Below are 19,623 nucleotides of genomic sequence, written 5' to 3'. Positions count from 1 at the left end.
CGGAGACATCCTGGCCGGAGGAAAAACAAGCAGCCTTGTTTTACAAAGGACTCAAAGAGGAGTTAAAAGATATCTTGGCACAAATCGACCCGCAACCCACAGACTGCCAAGAGTGAATAAACCTTGTCTTGAGGCTTGACCATCGTTTAACTGAACGAAGAGGAACACGTAAAAAGACTGAAAAATATTCTTGGCGTTTTCACGAGAACAGAGACTCAAGAAATGTGAAAGAAAGAATGCCAGAACCGATGGAGATAGGAACCCTCAGGAGACCTTTGACCAAAGATGAGAAGGACCTGTGCAGAAAAAATGGACAATGTCTCTATTGTGGACGAAAAGGTCATTTCGTCAAAGACTGTTCAATTAAACCAAAGAACAAGCAAGGTCCAGTTCAGAAGGTGGCAGCCAATGCAACACTTGAGTCGGAAAACTAGAACACCCAAGATGCAGAGAAGGGTTGCTCTTGGGTGTCACCGTGGACCCTTCACACTCCAGACATCTTAAATTGGGAATAAGAGTTCAGGTAAAAAAGAAGACTTATTTCAAGAAGGCTCTAGTCGATTCTGGGGCTACTGGGAACTTTGTTGATGCCCAATTGGTTCGTACATGGGGGATCCCATGTATTGAAAAGAAGACCCCAGAACTCATCCAGGCAGTTGATGGAAAACTCTTGACTGGAGGTCCGGTAACTCTTCAGACTGTCCCCTTGTCAGTAATTTGTGAAGGTAAAAATCAAAGAGAGAAACATATAGAGAAACTTATCCTTGACGTGATCCATGCTCCCCAATATGGGATTATCCTTGGCTTGCCATGGGTAACTCATCACAATCCAGAGATTAATTGGGCAGAACGAAAGATCGTGTTATCATCAGTGCTATGTCAAGAACAATGTCTCCAAAGAACTCAAGAATCGGAAGTTCGTAATTCTTACATAGCTACCGCCGCAGAGAAAGAAGTTCAGTTGCCCAAACAGTATTCATCTTATGAAGATGTCTTTGATGAGAAGGAAGCAGAGAACCTACCTCCTCATAGATCTTATGACTGTCAAATTGATCTAGTCCCAGGGACGGTACTTCCCAACTGTCGTGTGTATGCCCTGTCAGAACATGAAAATCAACATTTACGAAAATACTTTGAACAATTCTTAGAGAATGTTTTCATCCGCCCCTCTAAGCCTCCCACAGCTTCTCCTTTGTTTTTTGTTTCAAAAGCGAATGGAGAGCTTCGAAATTGTATCGACTATAGGGGCTTGAACAAAATCACCGTCAAGAATAAATATCCTTTGCCTCTAATTCCGGTCTTACTGGAACAAGTAAAGAAAGCAAAAATCTACACGAAGCTTGATCTTCGAGGTGCTTATCATTTGGTCAGAATGAGAGAGGGTGACGAATGGAAAACGGCATTCAAAACAAGATCTGGCCTTTTTTAATATACCGTCATGCCTTTTGGTTTGTGCAATGCTCCAGCAGCATTTCAATTTTTCTTAAATGACGTTCTTAGAGAGTACCTCGATATCTTTGCCATAGTCTACATTGATGACATTTAGATCTTCTCAGACGATCAAAATGAACATGTTCAACATGTCAAGAAAATGTTGGCAGCCCTTCGTAAACACCATTTATATTGCAAGCTAACTAAGTGTGAATTCCATGTTACCACAGTTGAGTTTTTAGGGGTTATCCTTACCCCTCAAGGTATGGTGATGGCAGAAAGGAAAGTAAAAGCTGTATCTGAGTGGCCCATCCCAAAAACTATTCGTGATGTACAATGTTTCCTGGGCTTTGCAAATTTTTACCGCAGGTTCATCAACCATTTCTCCCAGACAGTGGCTCCAATTACTAAGTTATTAAGAAAGAAAGAGAAATTTGTATGGTCCACAGAAGCCGACCAAGCCTTTTCAACTTTGAAAGAAGCTTTTTCCACTGCCCCAGTTTTGACTCATCCAGATGCTGATCGACCTTTCATAGTGGAAGCTGATGCTTCAGATGTGGCGATAGGAGCCGTTTTGTCACAACGAAACAAAGACACTGGTCATCTTCATCCTGTAGCTTACATGTCTCGGAAGTTAAACGAAGCTGAACGCGACTATGTCATTGCTGAAAAAGAGCTTCTGGCAATTCGGGACGCCTTTAAAGAATGGAGACATAATTTGTTGAGAGCCAAATATACTGTCACAGTGTATACTGATCACCGGAATCTTCAATTCAGGAGTTCTGCAGACTTTTGACCCCTCTGCAATTACGCTGGATGCTGTTTTTTGCCGAGTTTGATTTTGTGGTAACTTTCCGGCCTGGTAAAGATAATCGCAAAGCTGACGCCTTGTCCCGCCAAGAGTCTACCACATTGCCTGCAACTCAGCCATCCAGGGCTGTCATTGCTCCTGACAAGGTCCTATGTATCAGAAAAACAGAAGATTTCTTTGAAGACATCCGCAATTTGTTCACTCTTGAAAAATGGCAGACATGGGCCCAAGCAGACCAAAAAAGATCAATCAAACAAGGATTACCCTTTCATGACGCTCGTTTGTTCGTGCCAACAATCAAACTTCGCAAGATAGTGTTTCATTGGTTGCATGTTATGCCTACTGCAGGTCACCCAGGTACTCCTAAAACTCTTGAACTAATCCAATGTTACTTTTGGTGGCCTACCTTAACAAAGGATGTAAAAACGATGGTAAACAACTGCGAAGTCTGTGCCCGCACTTAAACAAGTCATTCAAAACCGAAAGGATTGTTACACCCACTCCCAACCCCAAGTCGTCCGTGGGAACACATCTCTTTAGACTTTATTACAGGACTGCCAATGGTTCAACAACATTCAGTAATTCTGTTGGTAGTAGATAGTCTCACGAAATATGGACATTTCATTTCCTGCAAGAAATTACCTACCTCTAGTGAACTGGCAACTATCTTACTGAATGGAGTGGTTCGTTATCATGGACTACCTAAAGTGATCCTCTCCGATCGGGGGTCGCAATTTGCCTCCAACTTTTGGAAGACATGGTGTAAAACACTCCAAGTGACATCTACACCATCTACGAGCCACCATCCTCAAACAGATGGTCAAACGGAGAGACTCAATCAGACTTTGAAACAATATCTACGTGCTTACGCTGAAAAAGCACTTAATTCTTGGACATCTATGGTCTGGTTAGCTGAGTTAGCCTACAACAACTCCTTCCACACTTCTACTGGCGTTACACCTTTTTTTGGGTTGTTTGGTCATCATCCTCATACCTTGCCCATCACAATTCCTCAAGAAAGTTCTCTCAGTCCAGCTGTGTCAGAAACAATTCAACATTTGCATCAAATTCAGAAATCAATTCAACAACATCTAGAAAAAGCCAAACAAAAATACAAAAAGCACTATGACAAGAAACATTGTGAGGGACCGCAGTATCAACCAGGTGACAAAGTGTGGCTTTCCACAAAACATATAGACTTCAAGAAGAAGCACATGTTCAACCCCAAATTTATAGGTCCTTACACTGTTCTTCAGCAAATCAATCCTGTGACCCATAAACTGCAATTGCCAAACTCCTTACGAATTCATCCAGTGTTCCATACTTCCCTCTTAAAAAAGGATGTCCAAAAGATCCGCCCTTATCCAGCTCCTGTTCTTGTACAGGGGGAAGAAGAATACGAAGTCAAGAAAGTTTTGGACTCGAAACTGAGAGGGCGTAACCTACGGTACTTAATCTCATGGAAAGGTTATGGCCCTGAAAGTAATTCATGGGTTTCCGCATCTGATGTTCATGCTCCAGTACTTGTGAGACGCTTTCATCGTCTCAATCCAGACAAGCCAGCCCCTAGAGCGCGTCTGGGAGAGGGGAGTACTGTCAACACCAGGACAGTGCGCGCTCTATGGACGTCTAGAATGCAGAAACCAAGCACTCTCAGGATAATGTAATTTATGCATTATGATGATATGTTATTGTTTAACCTTTTGCATTGCAGAATTCAATCCAAAAGATTAATTCTTAATGTGCTTGTAAATAATGTACATTTGCAATGTATTGCTGCAGGCTTTCAGAGTGTGTGTGTCAGGGTGTGGTCCCTTTCCAGGGCTTTCTAGAAGCTTTCCCTGCAGCATGCCTGGGTGTGGTTGTGGGCTGGGCCAAGACTCTATAAAAGGGAGCCAGCCCAGCTCCGCGTGCTCACTATTCAGAGGTCCCGGTGCAGAGCAGCAACAACTTCCTGAGCTCCTGTTCCGGAGGCCTACCTTGATCTTCCAGGCCTCTGCCCCTCACGCTACAGTGGTGATTCCTTAGTCATGGCGGTAAGACGGAGGTTTGGCTGAGTGCTCTCGAATTCTTGGGGCCTAATTCTTGCATATTTAACAAATTACCCTTGTGCGTGTAAGTTGCGCTTGAGCGTTCTGTGGCATTTGCATGCTGTTACTTGAATCGGCAAGACGCGCATTCGTTCCCCGTGTTCAGTTCATGGTATTCATTGTACGCTACCATTTCTTGGCATTTACATGGTGGCTTTCAAATTGGCAAGACGCGCGATTCTTTCCTCGGGTTTAATTCATGATATTAATTGTGCGCTACCATTTCTTGGCATTTACATGGTGGCTTTCGAATCGGCAAGACGCGCAATTCTTTCATCGTGTTTAATTCATGATATTCATTGTGAGCTACCATTTCTTGTCATTTACATGGTGGCTTTCGAATCGGCAAGATGCATGATTCTTTTCCCTCGTGTTTAACTCATGATATTCATTGTGCGCTACCATTTCTTGGCATTTACATGGTGGCTTTCGAATCGGCAAGACACGCGATTCTTTCATCGTGTTTAATTCATGATATTCATTGTGCGCTACCATTTCTTGGCATTTACATGGTGGCATTTGAATCGGCAAGACGCGCGATTCTTTCCTCGTGCTTAATTCATGTTATACATTGTGCGCTACCATTCCTTGGCATTTACATGGTGGCATTTAAATCGGCAAGACGCGCAATTCTTTCCTTGTGCTTAATTCATGTTGTTCATGGTGCGCTACCATTCTAAAGCATTTACTTGGTAGTACTCGAGTTGACAAGTCATGTGATTTAGTTCTGAATCTATGTTGTACTATTCATGGCGCACAATCCTTCTATGGTGTTTATTACCTATGTAAAAATCTGCAATGTGCGCAATTCATGTTTCAGCATTTTGAGATAACAAAAAAAGGTCAGAGTTTTCGAGATGGAATGTTGTATGTTCCTGAAATGTATTCTTAACAGAGATTCATATGATGGTTCAGAACTTATTCAGATTATTTCCTGATTTTCATGCAATAGAAAAGTACTTGAATTTGAAAGTTCATTTAACCTCTCTTGATTCCCTCACATGTATTCAGTCATCTCGAGGCCTAGTCATTTTAAGTTTATTCCTAGGTTGTTCATGTTTTCAGAATAACAATGCTTAGAGTCATAGTCTAGTACTGATTCCATGAAATGGAATTTTGATGTTGCGTGTTTTAACCTTTTGCTTCCTACAGGTCTCATTCCCAGCTGTTCCCTTCCTAATCCCCTTTTCCCCACTTGGACTCTCTTAGACTCTGTGACAAATCTAATCAGAGTATTGGAGCTGTCTTGTGGTGGAAGTGTTGGGAACGTGCACAGACCCCGAGGATCTGGTGACTCTGACAGGGAAGAAGAATGCTGCCATGGAAACCAAACTGCAAGTTTTTCTTCTACGTTATGCGCCACCTGGAACACCAATGCCGACGAAGACGACGACTGTGAGTACAGCAGCCTAGCACACAAGGGAGGGAGGAAAATGACAGTGACACACACATGCATGACACACACCCGACACACACACACCATACACACAACCAGCTGCACACGTAAAACAATTTGCCCCCGATACACGGCAGAATAATGCAAGGACAACAGGAATGGATGAAAGTGATTGTATTCAAATCATCATCTAAAATATGATTGATTTGTCAATGAAACAGATATGTACACATGTACACAAAGGGACACTGCCCAGTCTAATGTTCGAAGGGCCCACATGGCCACAGGACACAGTCTAAGGCCCACCTCGAATCCTGACTTCATCCGGATAGAACACTGTGACCGCTGGTGGTGGTGGTGGAGGTGTCACCCTGACAGCCTCCGCTGGAGTAGATGTCTCCTCCATTACATGGGCGTGGATTCCTTACCCTTCCTGGCAGGGGTTGGATGGAGGTGCAGGCTCCTTCCCCTTCTTGGATGAAGGTGCAGGCTCCGTCTCCTTCTTGGATGGAGGTGCAGGCTCCTTCCTCTTCTTGGATGGAGGTGCAGGCTCCTTCCCCTTCTTGGATGGAGGTGCAGGCTCCTTCCCCTTCTTGGATGGAGGTGCAGGCTCCTTCCCCTTCTTGCCTGGAGGTGTGGTATCCTTACCACCACGAGTAGGTGGAGCCACCACTATCCACGTGGACTGTTTGGCTGAGGTGCTGGGGTGGGTCTTTGGTACCATGCTCAAACGGGCAGGGTGCGGGGGAAGGAAGAGGTCAAGTTGTGCAAGGAAAACCTTTTTAGGGATGGTGGGTCGGGAGGAGGGAGGAGTAATGGGAGTGGAGGTTGAGGAAGTGGTTGTAGGAGGTGTATGTCTGCTGGATTTGGGTGCAGGTGCATGGATGGGCATTATGCTGATGTGAGGTGGATGGCTGTTGGGTGTATGAGTGCTTGCATCTGTGTCCTTTAGGAGGGGGGGGCAGACAGTGGACAGAGGGGAAGCATGCATGGCTGTTGTGGAGGTGTCTGCTAGTGAGGTGTGTGTCCTGCTTTGTGGGGTGATGCTGGTGGTGGCTGTTGATGTAGTGAATGCAGGTGTGTGTGTGGACATGAGTGGGAGGGAGGTGGAGGAGGAGGAGGGGGAGACAGTGGAGGCAGTGGATATTGTCGTGTCTGCAACTGTTTGGTGTTTGTGTAAGTGCTTGTGTGATGAAGTGTGGTGCTTGTGTTTGCCTGTGACTATCTTGGGTGTTGTCTTGTGTGCATGCTCATCTGTATGTGTGCCTGGGATGGGTTGGGGTTGAGGAGAATGGTACTGGGAAGTGTAGTTGGAGGGGGGAATGTAGAAACAGAGACAATGGCTGCCATCAGAGAGGAGGCCAGAGCCTGAATCGATCTCTGTTGGGCCGCCAATCCACCGTGAATGCCCTCCAGGAATGCATTGCATTGCTGCATCTGGGATGCCAGCCCCTGGATGGCATTCACAATGGTTGATTGCCCTACAGAGACAGATGTCAGGAGGTCAATTGCCTCCTCACTCAGAGCAGCAGGGCTGACTGGGGCAGGGCCTGAGGTGTCTGGGGTGAAGGAGATTCCCACCCTCCTGGATGAGCGGGCACGGGCAACTTGCTGAGGGGCTACTGGGAAGACAGTGCTGGTACAGGGGTGGCGGCTGTACATGCAGCTGGGGTGGTCACAGAGGTGTCCGCCACCACCAGGGAGCTTCCATTGGAAGAGGTATTTGAGTCTGTGTTGTCACCTCAGTCTCTGCCGTGGTGCTCCTCTCACCCTCCGTCCCACTGGTTTCCTCGGCGTCGGTGAACACTGCCTCCTGGGTCCTGTGGGATGCAGCTCCCTCTGTCACTGGTGCCCCTGATACTCCGCCAGATGATGCTAACAGGACACACAAGGACAGCATGGCAAAACAAGAAAGGGGGGAGAGAAACAAAGGATACACTGGGTCAATGACTGCACCAACACCACCATTGGCATACACATCACTGTCACACACAGGGAACAGGCTTAAGCACTATGCATTGCACTACCAGTGATGTGTCTAGTTACTAAGGCAAGATGAGGACCACACACCACCAACTGCAGCACTCCTGGGACCCACGATGCCCTGCCTGAAATGGACTGCTTACAAGCTAAGTTACCTGTATTTGCCATATACCCATTACCCTTCAGATGACCCATGCTGCAATGTCTGGCCTGGCCTTTGGGGCACCCACTAATACACATCCACCACCCGGATACCACGCAACCTGCCAAAATATGTAATGATACCCACTGTACTCACCCCCTTGTGGCTGCTGTGATTCCCTCAAGCGCCCATCCAGCTCAGGGTACGCTACCGCCAGTATGCGGTCCATCAGGGGGGGTCAAGGTCCGACGGGCACCCCTTCCTCATTGGGAGGTCATCCACAGCTGGGCCTCCGCAGTCTTCAGTGCCCAGCGTCTCAGGTCCTCCCACCGTTTCCGACATTGGGTGCTCCGCCTGCCAAAGACCCCCCGGGTCCGCACGTCCTTGGCAATGGCATGCCATATTTCTTTTTTTTATATGCGCTGACCTGCAGACCCAATACTGACAGGAGAACACCATTAAACATACAGTCCAGCCTGTCACACAAATGGCCCACCATACCCGTTTCCATCACCATTGGCACACACATCGCCCAGCACACAACATGTACACCGCCACAAGACATTCCCCCCAAACCCCTTACACGATGCATGCATACACATCTCCATGCATCCTTCCCACATGCATTGTGCCCAAAGTGTACTCACCTGTTGGTCTGCAGGCCCATTCAGCAGTCCGTACTGGGGTAGGACCCTATCCACCAGTCGCTCCAATTCCTCCGAAGTGAAGGCAGGGGCCCTTTCCCCGGTCACCTGGGCCATGCTAGGTTCCAGACACAGGTCACAGCAGCACAGGCAGTGTAGGTGTTCACTTGTTGAAGGTCAGGAAACAAGTGAGGAATCAGATAGAAAATGGCAGTCAGGTCTGCGGCAGCCGCTGTATGCCATAGAGCCTCATATTATCCAATGAGGAATTGCACGGTGGTGCAAGACTGCCTTCCGCCACAACGCCAAACGTCGGTGGAATGACCTCACTTTCAGCTGTCCCTACATACAGGACAGGCGATCACCATTTCGGGGGGGGGGGAGAAAGAGTAATATCGACAATAGCTGCGTCACAGAATAGATTGGCACATACCTCGCCATTAACACTGTCCCATTACATAAGTGCACCATGTAGACTGCAGTTGTGGTTTCATTATTCCACATGTGACAGCCTACTCACTCTTGTGTCCCTTAGCTACCTACCGCTGTGGATGAATAGGAGGTGGAGACATACCCCCATCTACAGACCCCTGGTGGACTTAGCCACACTGGAGGACAGGCACATTATCCTCACCTATAGACTGGATAGGCCACAATCAAAGAGCTGTGTGCCCAATTGGAGCCAGACCTGATCTCATCTATCCGTCATCCAACTGGGATTCCCCCTCTTGTGCAAGTGCTATCAGTGCTCCATTTCTTGGCAAATGGTTCCTTCCAAGTGACAGTGGGCTTGGCAGCAAGAATGTCACAGCTAAATTTCTCAACCGTGCTGGCAAGAGTGTTGTCTGCCCTGGTAAAACACATGTGCAGCTACATTGCTTTCCCCCAGGTAGAAGATTTGGCCACTGTGAAGGCTGGATTCTATGCAATGGGATATATTCCCAATATTATTGGGGCGATTGATGGTACACATATTGCGTTTGTCCCCCCCGGCAGAATGAACAGGTGTTCAGGAATCATAAGAGTTTCCACTCCATGAATGTGCAAATGGTGTGCCTGGCAGACCAGTACATCTTCCACGTCAATGCTAATTATCCTGCGTCGGTGCATGATGCCTTTGTTCTGAGGAATAGCAGCATCCCAAATGTGATGGCCCAACTACAGAGGCACAGGGTGTGGCTAATAGGTGAGCCTTGGTCCCCACCCGCTGTATTTTAGTGTATGCCTGTGGTGTTAACCCCATAGGATTGTGTGAGGCTAAATGTGCTCCCTCAATACTTGCAGGTGACTCTGTCTACCCAAATCTATTGTGGCTGCTAACCCCTGTGAGGAATGCCAGGACAGGGGCAGAGGAATGTTATAATGAGGCACATGGGGAAACCAGACAGATCATCGAAAGGACCATAGGCCTCCTGAAGGTCAGGTTCAGGTGCCTCCATCTGACAGGTGGATCCCTGTGCTACTCACCCAAGAAGGTCTGACAGATAGAAGTGGCATGCTGCATGTTGCACAACCTGGTCCTCAGACGCCATATACCTTTTCTGCAGCAGTAGGAGACTAGAGATGCCCCTGTGGCAGCAGTAGACCCTGAGGACAGTGAGGATGAAGAGGATGAGGACAACAGAACATCAGTTATCTGTCAGTTCTTCCAATGACACACAGGTGAGACAGTGCAACTGCACATTTCAATGACTATTGCTGTATTCTGTGTGGCTGTAGCATGATGGCATTAACTTCCTTTTATCTCAACTTACTGTCACCCATGGTTTGTCATTTTACAGATGTTGGTGATATAACAAGTGTCTACTGATGTGCTGACTACAGCTAGCTACAGGTCATTATTTCTATGCTCTCACAGTGTACAGTTCATTTGCAATGGATGTGACTGTTTCCATTAATACACATTTTCTACACATAAAGGCCCTCATTACAACATTGGCGGTAAGTGCCGCTTACCGCCATGCTGACTGCCGCCAACATACTGCGACCGTGGCGGTATACCGCTACTTGTATTGTGACCCACACATAGAAATCTGCCACTATACAGACACACACACAAGTCTGCCATCCCAAAGGTCAGTGATAATCTGGAAGGACCAAAACCCAAACCGTTACGCCAACAGAAATACGCCCACAGCATCATGACCCACGAATCACCGCGGAGATCATTTAACCGCGGTAAACCATTGGCGGTACAGACTGCCATGCTCAAAATACACACACACATACAAAACAAAACCACATTGGACAATTCAAACTACACACACCTGACACACATACACCCACCACACCCACACACCCACACCAATATAAAACACACACACACCCACTACCCACAACCCTTTACGACCCAAAGATTTTGGCAAGTGAGAGAGAGACAAGCCAGGAGCAACCACTGAATCTGAGCCACAAAACATCATCACCCATACGCCATCCACGCACCTCACAGCACACACCCCAACACATCACCCCACACACCCTCACACACACCACTCACACTACACCCATGGCACCACAAAGACACCCCAGGTTCTCAGGGGAGGAGCTAAGGGTCATGGTGGAGGAAATCATCAGGGTAGAGCCACAGCTATTCGGATCACAGGTGCAGCAGACATCCATTGCAAGGAAGATGGAGCTATGGCGGAGAGTCGTGGACAGGGTCAACGCCGTGGGACAGCACCCAAGAACAGGAAGAGGTGGAACGACCTACGTGGGAAGGTACGTTCCGTGGTTGCAAGACACCAGATAGCTGTACAGAGGACTGGTGGTGGACCCCCACCTCCTCCCCCACAACTAACAACATGGGAGGAGCAAGTCTTGGCGATCATGCATCCTGAGGGACTGGCAGGAGTAGCAGGAGGACTGGACTGTGGGAAGTCAAATCTTTACTACTTTATCTCCCACCCTACCTGCATGCCATCACAAACAACAACCCATACCCTCACCCCCATCACCCCACCACCTCACATATACCCCACCATCACAACACACCCATCCCAATACCAAGCCCTGCATGCAACACCAATGCATGGACCCCCATCACAGACCTGCTTGGACACCCATCACCACAGCATGCACACTAGTGACAATCACTTAGCCAAACAAATCGCAACTCACACAAGCCAAAGCTGCCTTGCTAATAACCATAGAGGGAAAAATACCCATGCACAAGATGGCACATGCAGAAACAATAACACTGTATTTACATCCCCACAGGACCCCCACTCAACGTCACTATAGAGGAGGTGCCAGCCACATCCAGTCCCCCCTCTGAAGAGGCCCACAGTGATGAAGGCAGCTCTGCACGCCTGGATCACGATGACCTACCTGGCCTATCAGGGACCTCTGGACAGTCGGTTACCCAGGCACAGTCCCAACCCACCACAGAGCCTCCCCCCTCAGGAAACACCACCACAGCACCCACCCAGCGGGCCCATCCTTCTGTCCCCAGGACACGTCAATCAGCAGTGGGTCCACCACTACAGGGAACCCAGGTAACCTCACAAACACAGGATGATCAGGGACCTGGGGTCAGTGATAGTGGGCACACGGTTCAGGGGACAGAGGCACATGACAACAGGGAAGCTGGGAGGACTGCTGTGCAACAGGGGGAGGACAGGCCCAGGGAACGGACTCTCCACGAGGCACTCACCAACATCCTGGGAGCATACCACCATTCCCAGGAGACCATGAGCCAGATACTGGCCAAGTTGCAGGAGACCCAGCGGCTGCAGGAGGGATAGTACCTGGGGATCAGGGAGGACCTGAGGGACATCCACACCACCCTGGTCACCATTGCAGGGGTGCTGGCAGACATGGCCAACACCATGAGGGAGGCAGTGGCACACCAACAGGCCCCTGACACTAGCCACACCGAAGAACGGCCCTCCACCTCCGCCGACACTAGTGGATCCGCCACAGGAACAACAGGCCACCAGCACCCCACCCCCTGCAGAAGGAGAACCACCCCGCAAATGGTCCCTGCGATCCTGGCAGAAACCAGAGAACATTGCCAAGACCCCCGCCAGGAAATAATACTCTCCTGATTGTCACTCTTGTGTCCCACACTGTCACCCTGTCCACCTTGAAGTGCCATTGCTCCCCTTCCTATGCCCCCTTGGACAATGCACCTGTGATACAAATAGACTGGGCTGTACCCTGGACTTTCCTCCATCAGCAACCCAGCCCATTGCAATACCCCCTCCACTTATTAGCACCTAAATAAACACCTTTGGAACAAATTAAAGTATGGAGTCTGTCAATTGTTTGACATATGTATTAGTTTAACAAACTGTAAACATTGCAATTCAAATGTACTGCAATATTTACATAGGTATGACCTGTAGTGGGCAGCAGTAAACACACCAGGAGCCAGAGTGGGGCACAGAGAACTGAAAATAGAGATGCCAAAGGGTACTGTAAGTGGCTATAGAAATAGGGAAATCAGGCTGCCATGTCCAATGTCAAACACAAAACTGCAATGGAAGGTGAAGTTACAGTGTCTTACCTGTGTGTCACTGGAAGTACTGTTGAATTAGTGTAGTTCTGTTGTCCACATCCTCTTCCTCCGCATCCTCTTTGACACTGTCCACAGGCTCCACCGCTGCCACACGACCATCCCAAGGCTCATCCTCCTGCAGAAAAGGCACCTGGCGTCTCAAGGCCAGGTTGTGAAACATGCAACATGCAACGATGATCTGGCACACCTTCTTGGGTGAGTAGTACAGGGATCCACCTGTCAGATGGAGGCACTGGAATCTGGCCTTCAGGAGGCCAAAGGTTCACTCAATTATCCTCCTTGTTCGCCCATGTGCCTCATTGTAACGTTCCTCTTCCCTTGTCCTGGCATTCCTCACTGGGGTCAGTAGCCATGAGAGGTTGGGGTAACCAGAGTCACCTGTAAATATAGAGTGATACCTGTTAGCCACACACTCACCCTTAGGGCCAAGCCCACACCCATATACCTACATCAACTGGGTGGGGACCATGGGCTCACCTATTAGCCATACCTGGTGCCTCTGGAGTCGAGAATTCACATATGGGATGCTGCTATTCCTCAAGATAAAGGCATCATGCACAGAGCCAGGATACTTGGCATTGACATGGGAGATGTACTGGTCCGCCAAACACACCATCTGCACATTCAGAGAGTGAAAGCCTTTTCTATTTTTTAACACTTGTTCATTTCTTCAGGGGGGGGGACAACAAATGCAATATGTGTACCATCAATGGCACCAATGATTATGGGGATATGTCCCAGTGCATAGAAGCCAGCCTTCACTGTGGCAAAATCCTCCACATGGGGGAATACGATGTAGCTGCACATGTATTTCAGCAGGGCAGACAACACTCTGGTCAGCACGTTTGAGAACATAGGCTGTGACATCCCTGATGCCATGGCCACTGTCGCTTGGAAGGAACCACTTGCCAGGAAATGGAGCACTGACAGGACCTGCACTAGAGGGGGGAAACCTGTGGGGTGGTGGATAGCTGAGATCAGGTCTGGCTCCAGTTGGGCACACAGTCCTTGGATTGTGGCCCTATCAAGTCTGTAGGTCAGGATAATGAGCCTGTCCTCCATTGTCACCAGGTCCATCAGGGGTCTGTACACGGGGGATGTCTCCATCTCCTATTCATCCTCAGTGGTTGAACTCTAGGGTGAAAAACGGTGAGCAGAAGGTCATATTCACACATATTTCAACATTAAAATTCAATTTTTGCTTTACAGAAACAGTATGTGAACTCATAAGTCAGTTGATGTGCCAATGTCTGCTGTGACACAGTTAGGTGCCATGGCCTGTGCCCCCCTGAAATGGCAGCTGCCTGACCTGTGAGGAGGGACAAGTGGAAAAGAGGTAATTCCGCTGGGGTTGTGTGCTGTTGCGGTTGGCGGTTGACAACCGCCACGCAACACCGCATTGGTTATCATTGGGCCGTATGGGTTCCAGGAGCCAATGTCGATGTACGCCGGCAGTGACGGTATGCACCGCCGCGGATGTGACCGACATTTTCTATCTGTGCACCCACTTGCTACCTGACCTTCAACAGGAGAGGACCTACACTGCAAGTGCTGCTGTGACCTCTGTCTGGAAGCGACAATGGCTCGAGTGTCTGGGGAAAGGCCCCTGCCTTCACTTCGGAGGAGTTGGAGAGACTGGTGGATGGGGTCCTACCCCAGTACCATTTACTCTATGGTCCTCCAGACAAACAGGTGAGTACACTGTGATCATGATGCGTGGGCCATGAATGTATGGATTGCTGTGTGTGTAAGCCTCGTGTAAGGGGGGGGCTGAGGGGTCCTGGGCAGAGTGCCGCATGTATGGTGGTCAATGTATGGGCATAAGGGGACGGGGGAATATGTTGGGCCATGAGTATAACAGTCCGGACGGTATGACTAATACCTTTTCTGCTGTTTTTGTTCTGCAGGTCAGCGCCCATCAGAAAAAGGGTATTTGGCGTGCCATCGCCAAGGAGGAGTGGACCCTGGGGGTCTTTGACAGGCAGAGCACCCACAGCCGCAAACGGTGGGAGGACCTGCGCCGCTGGGCAAGTAAGACATCAGAGGCCCAGCTGGGGCTGGCCTCCCAAAGAGGAAGGGGTGCCCGTCGTACCCTGACCCCCCCTGATGTTCCGCATCCTGGCGGTGGCCTATCCGGAGCTGGATGGGTGCTGGAAGGAATCACATCAGCCACAAGTCGGTGAGTACAAATTCAGAATCATGACTTTGCACGTGTTAAGGTATTACCTGGGTGGGGGATGTGGTCTGTGTGTGCCCCTAGGCCAGGGCAAACATGGCAGGGTATGTTCAATGATGGGCAAGCTCAGATGCAATCCAACCCCAATAATGTTAGTGGACATCTACTACTGGGCAGGGTCCTGTGGGTTTCAGGTGTGCAGCTAATGGCGTTAGGCATTGTACCCCATGGTCTGGTGACTAGCATTGTAACTGGTAGTGCATGGCCTAGTGCATAGGGCTGTTCCCTGTGAGGTGTGTACGCCAACGGTAGTGTTGTTGCTGGCATTGACCAAGTGTGTCCTCCGTCTCCCCCCCCCCCTTTTTGTTTTGTCACCCTGTCCTTGTGTGCTTTAGCATCATCTGGCGGAGGAACAGAGGCACCGGCGACGGAGGGAGCTGCATCCCACATGGGCATGGAGGCCGAATCCACCGACGGTGAGGGCACCAGTAGGACGGAGGCCGAGGGGAGCACCACGACGCAGACAGGAGGGGACAGTACTGACAGCACCTCCTCCTCCGATGGAAGCTCCCTGGCGGTGGCCGGCACCTCTGTGCCTGCCCCAACTACAGGTACGGCCGCCACCCACTGTACCAACACCGCCCTCCCAGCAGTCCCTCAGCGTGTTTCCTGTGCCCGCTCACCCAGGAGGGTGGGCATCTCCTTTTCCCCAGGCACCTCAGACCCTGCCCCAGTCAGCCCTGCTGCCCTCAGTGAGGAGGCTATTGACCTCTCTGTTGGGCAGTCAACCATACTGGATCCCATCCAGGGTGTAGCAGGGCATTTTCAACAAACAAATGCATTCCTGGAGGGCATTCACTCTGGCATGCGGCCCAACAGAGAGCAATCCAGGCTCTTGCCAACTCACTGATGGCAGCCATTGTCCCTGTCTCCAGCCTCCCCCCTCCAACTTCCTCTACCCAGTCCCAATCCCCTCAACCCCAGCCTATCCCAAGCACACCTTCAGACCAGCAATCACTCAAATCAACACACAGAAGTGGCTCAGGCAAACACAAGCACCACACTTTGTCTCACAGGCACTCACACAAGCACCATCCACATGCAGACACACCAACATCCACTGCCTCCACTCTGTCCCTTTCCTCCTCGTCATCCACCTCCCTCCCAGTAGCGCCTCCACTCACACCTGCATGCACCACATCCTCATCCACTACCTCCATCACCAGCACGCGTATCACTACATGCCCCTCACTGGCAGTCACCACCCCCACATCCATGCACACGTCCCCTGTGTCCTCTCCCACTGTGTCTGTGCCCCCTCCTCCCAAAGTACACAAACGCAAGCACTCGGATACCCAACAGCCATCCACCTCACAACAGCATCCAGCCCATGCACCTGCACCCAAACACAGCAGACTGACACCACTCCATGTAGGAAAGTACCATCTTGCCTGGCATGTTACCCCCATTTTTCACTGTATATATGTTGTTTTAGTTGTATGTGTCACTGGGACCCTGCCAGCCAGGGCCCCAGTGCTCATAAGTGTGCCTGTGTTATGACTAATTGCCACAGAGACAAACACCCAATCAGAAATGCTAAACTGTTCAAAACCTGCAGGAAACGATCAGCTAAGTTTGGCTTTTAGCAACACTATAAGTGTAGACGATGTTAAACAGGCAATCCAAGACAGTCCATCTGAGAAAGCCCCAGGTCCAGACAGAATTCCTGCTGAGCTATACAAAGCACTTCCAGACTTCTGGGGCCCATTGCTAACCAACGTCATGAGGTCGGCTGTGGTAGGCCCTTTAGTAGACTCTTGGAAAGAAGCGATCATCGTCCCGATTTTTAAGAAGGGAGATAGGGCAGACCCTCTGTGCTACCGCCCAATCTCTTTGCTGGATAGTTCAGTCAAACTTTTGGGCCGGGTAATCCTGAATAAGCTAGAAGAATGGGCGACTGATACCCACTCCCTCTCAGAGGTTCAATTTGGCTTTCGCCCAGGGGTGGGCACAGTCGAACAAACCCTTAATTTGACACTCATAGTCCAGAAATATACTAAAGCCAAAAGGGGCTGTATACACTTAGCATTTATGGACCTCTCCTGCGCTTTAGATACAGTCAGCAGGGAGAAATTGTGGAAGGAAATGCTGGATTTGGGCGTGGATGAACACATAGTTATATTACTCAGTAAACTTCACGCCTGCACAGAGGCTCGGGTCCGTTACTCCCGGGAGGGAGGTCTGACAGAGAAATTCCCCTCACAAAAAGGGGTCAGACAGGGTTGTGTTCTTGCCCCTTTTCTCTTTCTCCTATATATAAATGGGCTGGAGAAATTCCTTTGCGATCTAGGAAAAGACTCCGCAGTTATTAATAACTCCCCAATCCCTGTACTTTTATATGCAGATGATGCAGTTTTAATTTCAAAGACAGCGAATGGCCTCCAGATTTTATTGAATGCTTTTAATACCGTTATGAGGAACCTTGGCCTTAAAGTTAATAGAACCAAGTCATTTGTCATGAAGTGTGGTCCTAAGTTAGCAAAAACGAAAAAATTTACTTTAAATGGGCATGAGATACTTAAGGTCCCACATTTTACGTATCTGGGGGTCCCTATTGATGTAGATTTTAACTGGAAGTTTTTAGTTAATACACGCTCAATACAATTCCAAAAAACCATTGAAGCTGTTTTTAGATTTGCAAGAAGACTACGACATAAACCTGTTAAGGAAATGATGACTGTCTACACTTCTAAATGCCTTTCCGTCGCGACATTTGGAGCTGGGGTCTGGGGGCATGCAGACTGCACAGGGCTCCAGATTATAGAAAACAAATTCTTAAGAAGGCTACTATCAGTCCCTCAATCTACACCAACAAAGTTCTGTCACAAAGAAGTAGGTCTAAGATACATATCCAGCTATATAAAACTTCAACCTCTCATATTGTGGATAAAAATCTGGACTAAGCCTGAAACGCTTCTATGTAGAAAGGTGATACAGGATTCCCTTCTTCTGTCACGATCTCTAGATATACCCTGGCTTAGATATGTTTACCTTACTCTCCTATCATTAGGACTAGGAGATTTTTTTCTTAAACCAGATACCTTAACAAGACAGGACATTAAGAAGGTCAAAGACATATTCTGGCAGAAAAATCAGGACACTGACCCAGCGTCTTGCTTAATGAGCCAACGGACAAGATTAGAGACACAACAACTTCAACCGAAGCTGTACTTGACCATCATTAATCATGAGCAAAAAAGGTTTTTACTCACAAGACTACGCCTAAATACCCTACATTATCTGGTAGCATTCCCAGTTGCCGGAACCTGGTTTAGGATCCTCCCTCCCTGTTGCTGCGATGGAAAGACAACTCAAAGCACATTACATTTTATGCTTTTTTGCACTTTATACACTACGCCAAGAAAAAGGTTTCTACGTCCGTTATTTCAATCTAACAGTATCAGAATTAGCCAACTTGCTTACTCCCACTTACATGATTTGGGAACTATGGACATAATCCAGGCTGTGCTAAATTTTAAACATGCTGCTTTTGGTGTTCGGAAAATGTATTAACAGTGTTTTTAGAAATTTCTATGATTGAAAATTCTGTATGTTATTTATTTATTTTATGTCTTTTATGGTCTTTTTGCACCGAATAAAGTAAAGTAAAGAAAGAAAAGACTAACTGTCTCACTGAGGCTCTGCTAACCAGAACCTCAGTGGTTATGCTCTCTCATTTCTTTCAAATTGTCACTAACAGGCTAGTGACCAATTTTACCAATTTACATTGGCTTACTGGAACACCCTTATAATTGCAGTACTAGTATATGGTACTGAGGTACCCAGGGTATTGGGGTTCCAGGAGATCCCTATGGGCTGCAGCATTTCTTTTGCCACCCATTGGGAGCTCTGACAATCCTTACACAGGCCTGCCACTGCAGCCTGAGTGAAATAACGTCCACGTTATTTCACAGCCATTTTACACTGCACTTAAGTAACTTATAAGTCACCTATATGTCTTACCTTTACCTGGTAAAGGTTAGGTGCAAAGTTACTTAGTGTGAGGGCACCCTGGCACTAGCCAAGGTGCCCCCACATTGTTCAGGGCCAATTCCCCGGACTTTGTGAGTGCGGGGACACCATTACACGCGTGCACTACATATAGGTCACTACCTATATGTAGCTTCACAATGGTAACTCCGAATATGGCCATGTAACATGCCTATGATCATGGAATTGCCCCCTCTATGCCATCCTGTCATAGTTGGCACGATCCCATGATCCCAGTGGTCAGTAGCACAGACCCTGGTACTGCCAAACTGCCTTTCCCGGGGTTTCACTGCAGCTGCTGCTGCTGCCAACTCCTCAGACAGGCTTCTGCCCTCCTGGGGTCCAGCCAGGCCTGGCCCAGGATGGCAGAACAAAGGACTT

This window comes from Pleurodeles waltl, chromosome 4_1, assembly GCF_031143425.1.
Source record: "Pleurodeles waltl isolate 20211129_DDA chromosome 4_1, aPleWal1.hap1.20221129, whole genome shotgun sequence".
NCBI classification, from domain to species: Eukaryota; Metazoa; Chordata; class Amphibia; order Caudata; family Salamandridae; genus Pleurodeles; species Pleurodeles waltl.
This window is presented reverse-complemented; position numbering follows the sequence as displayed.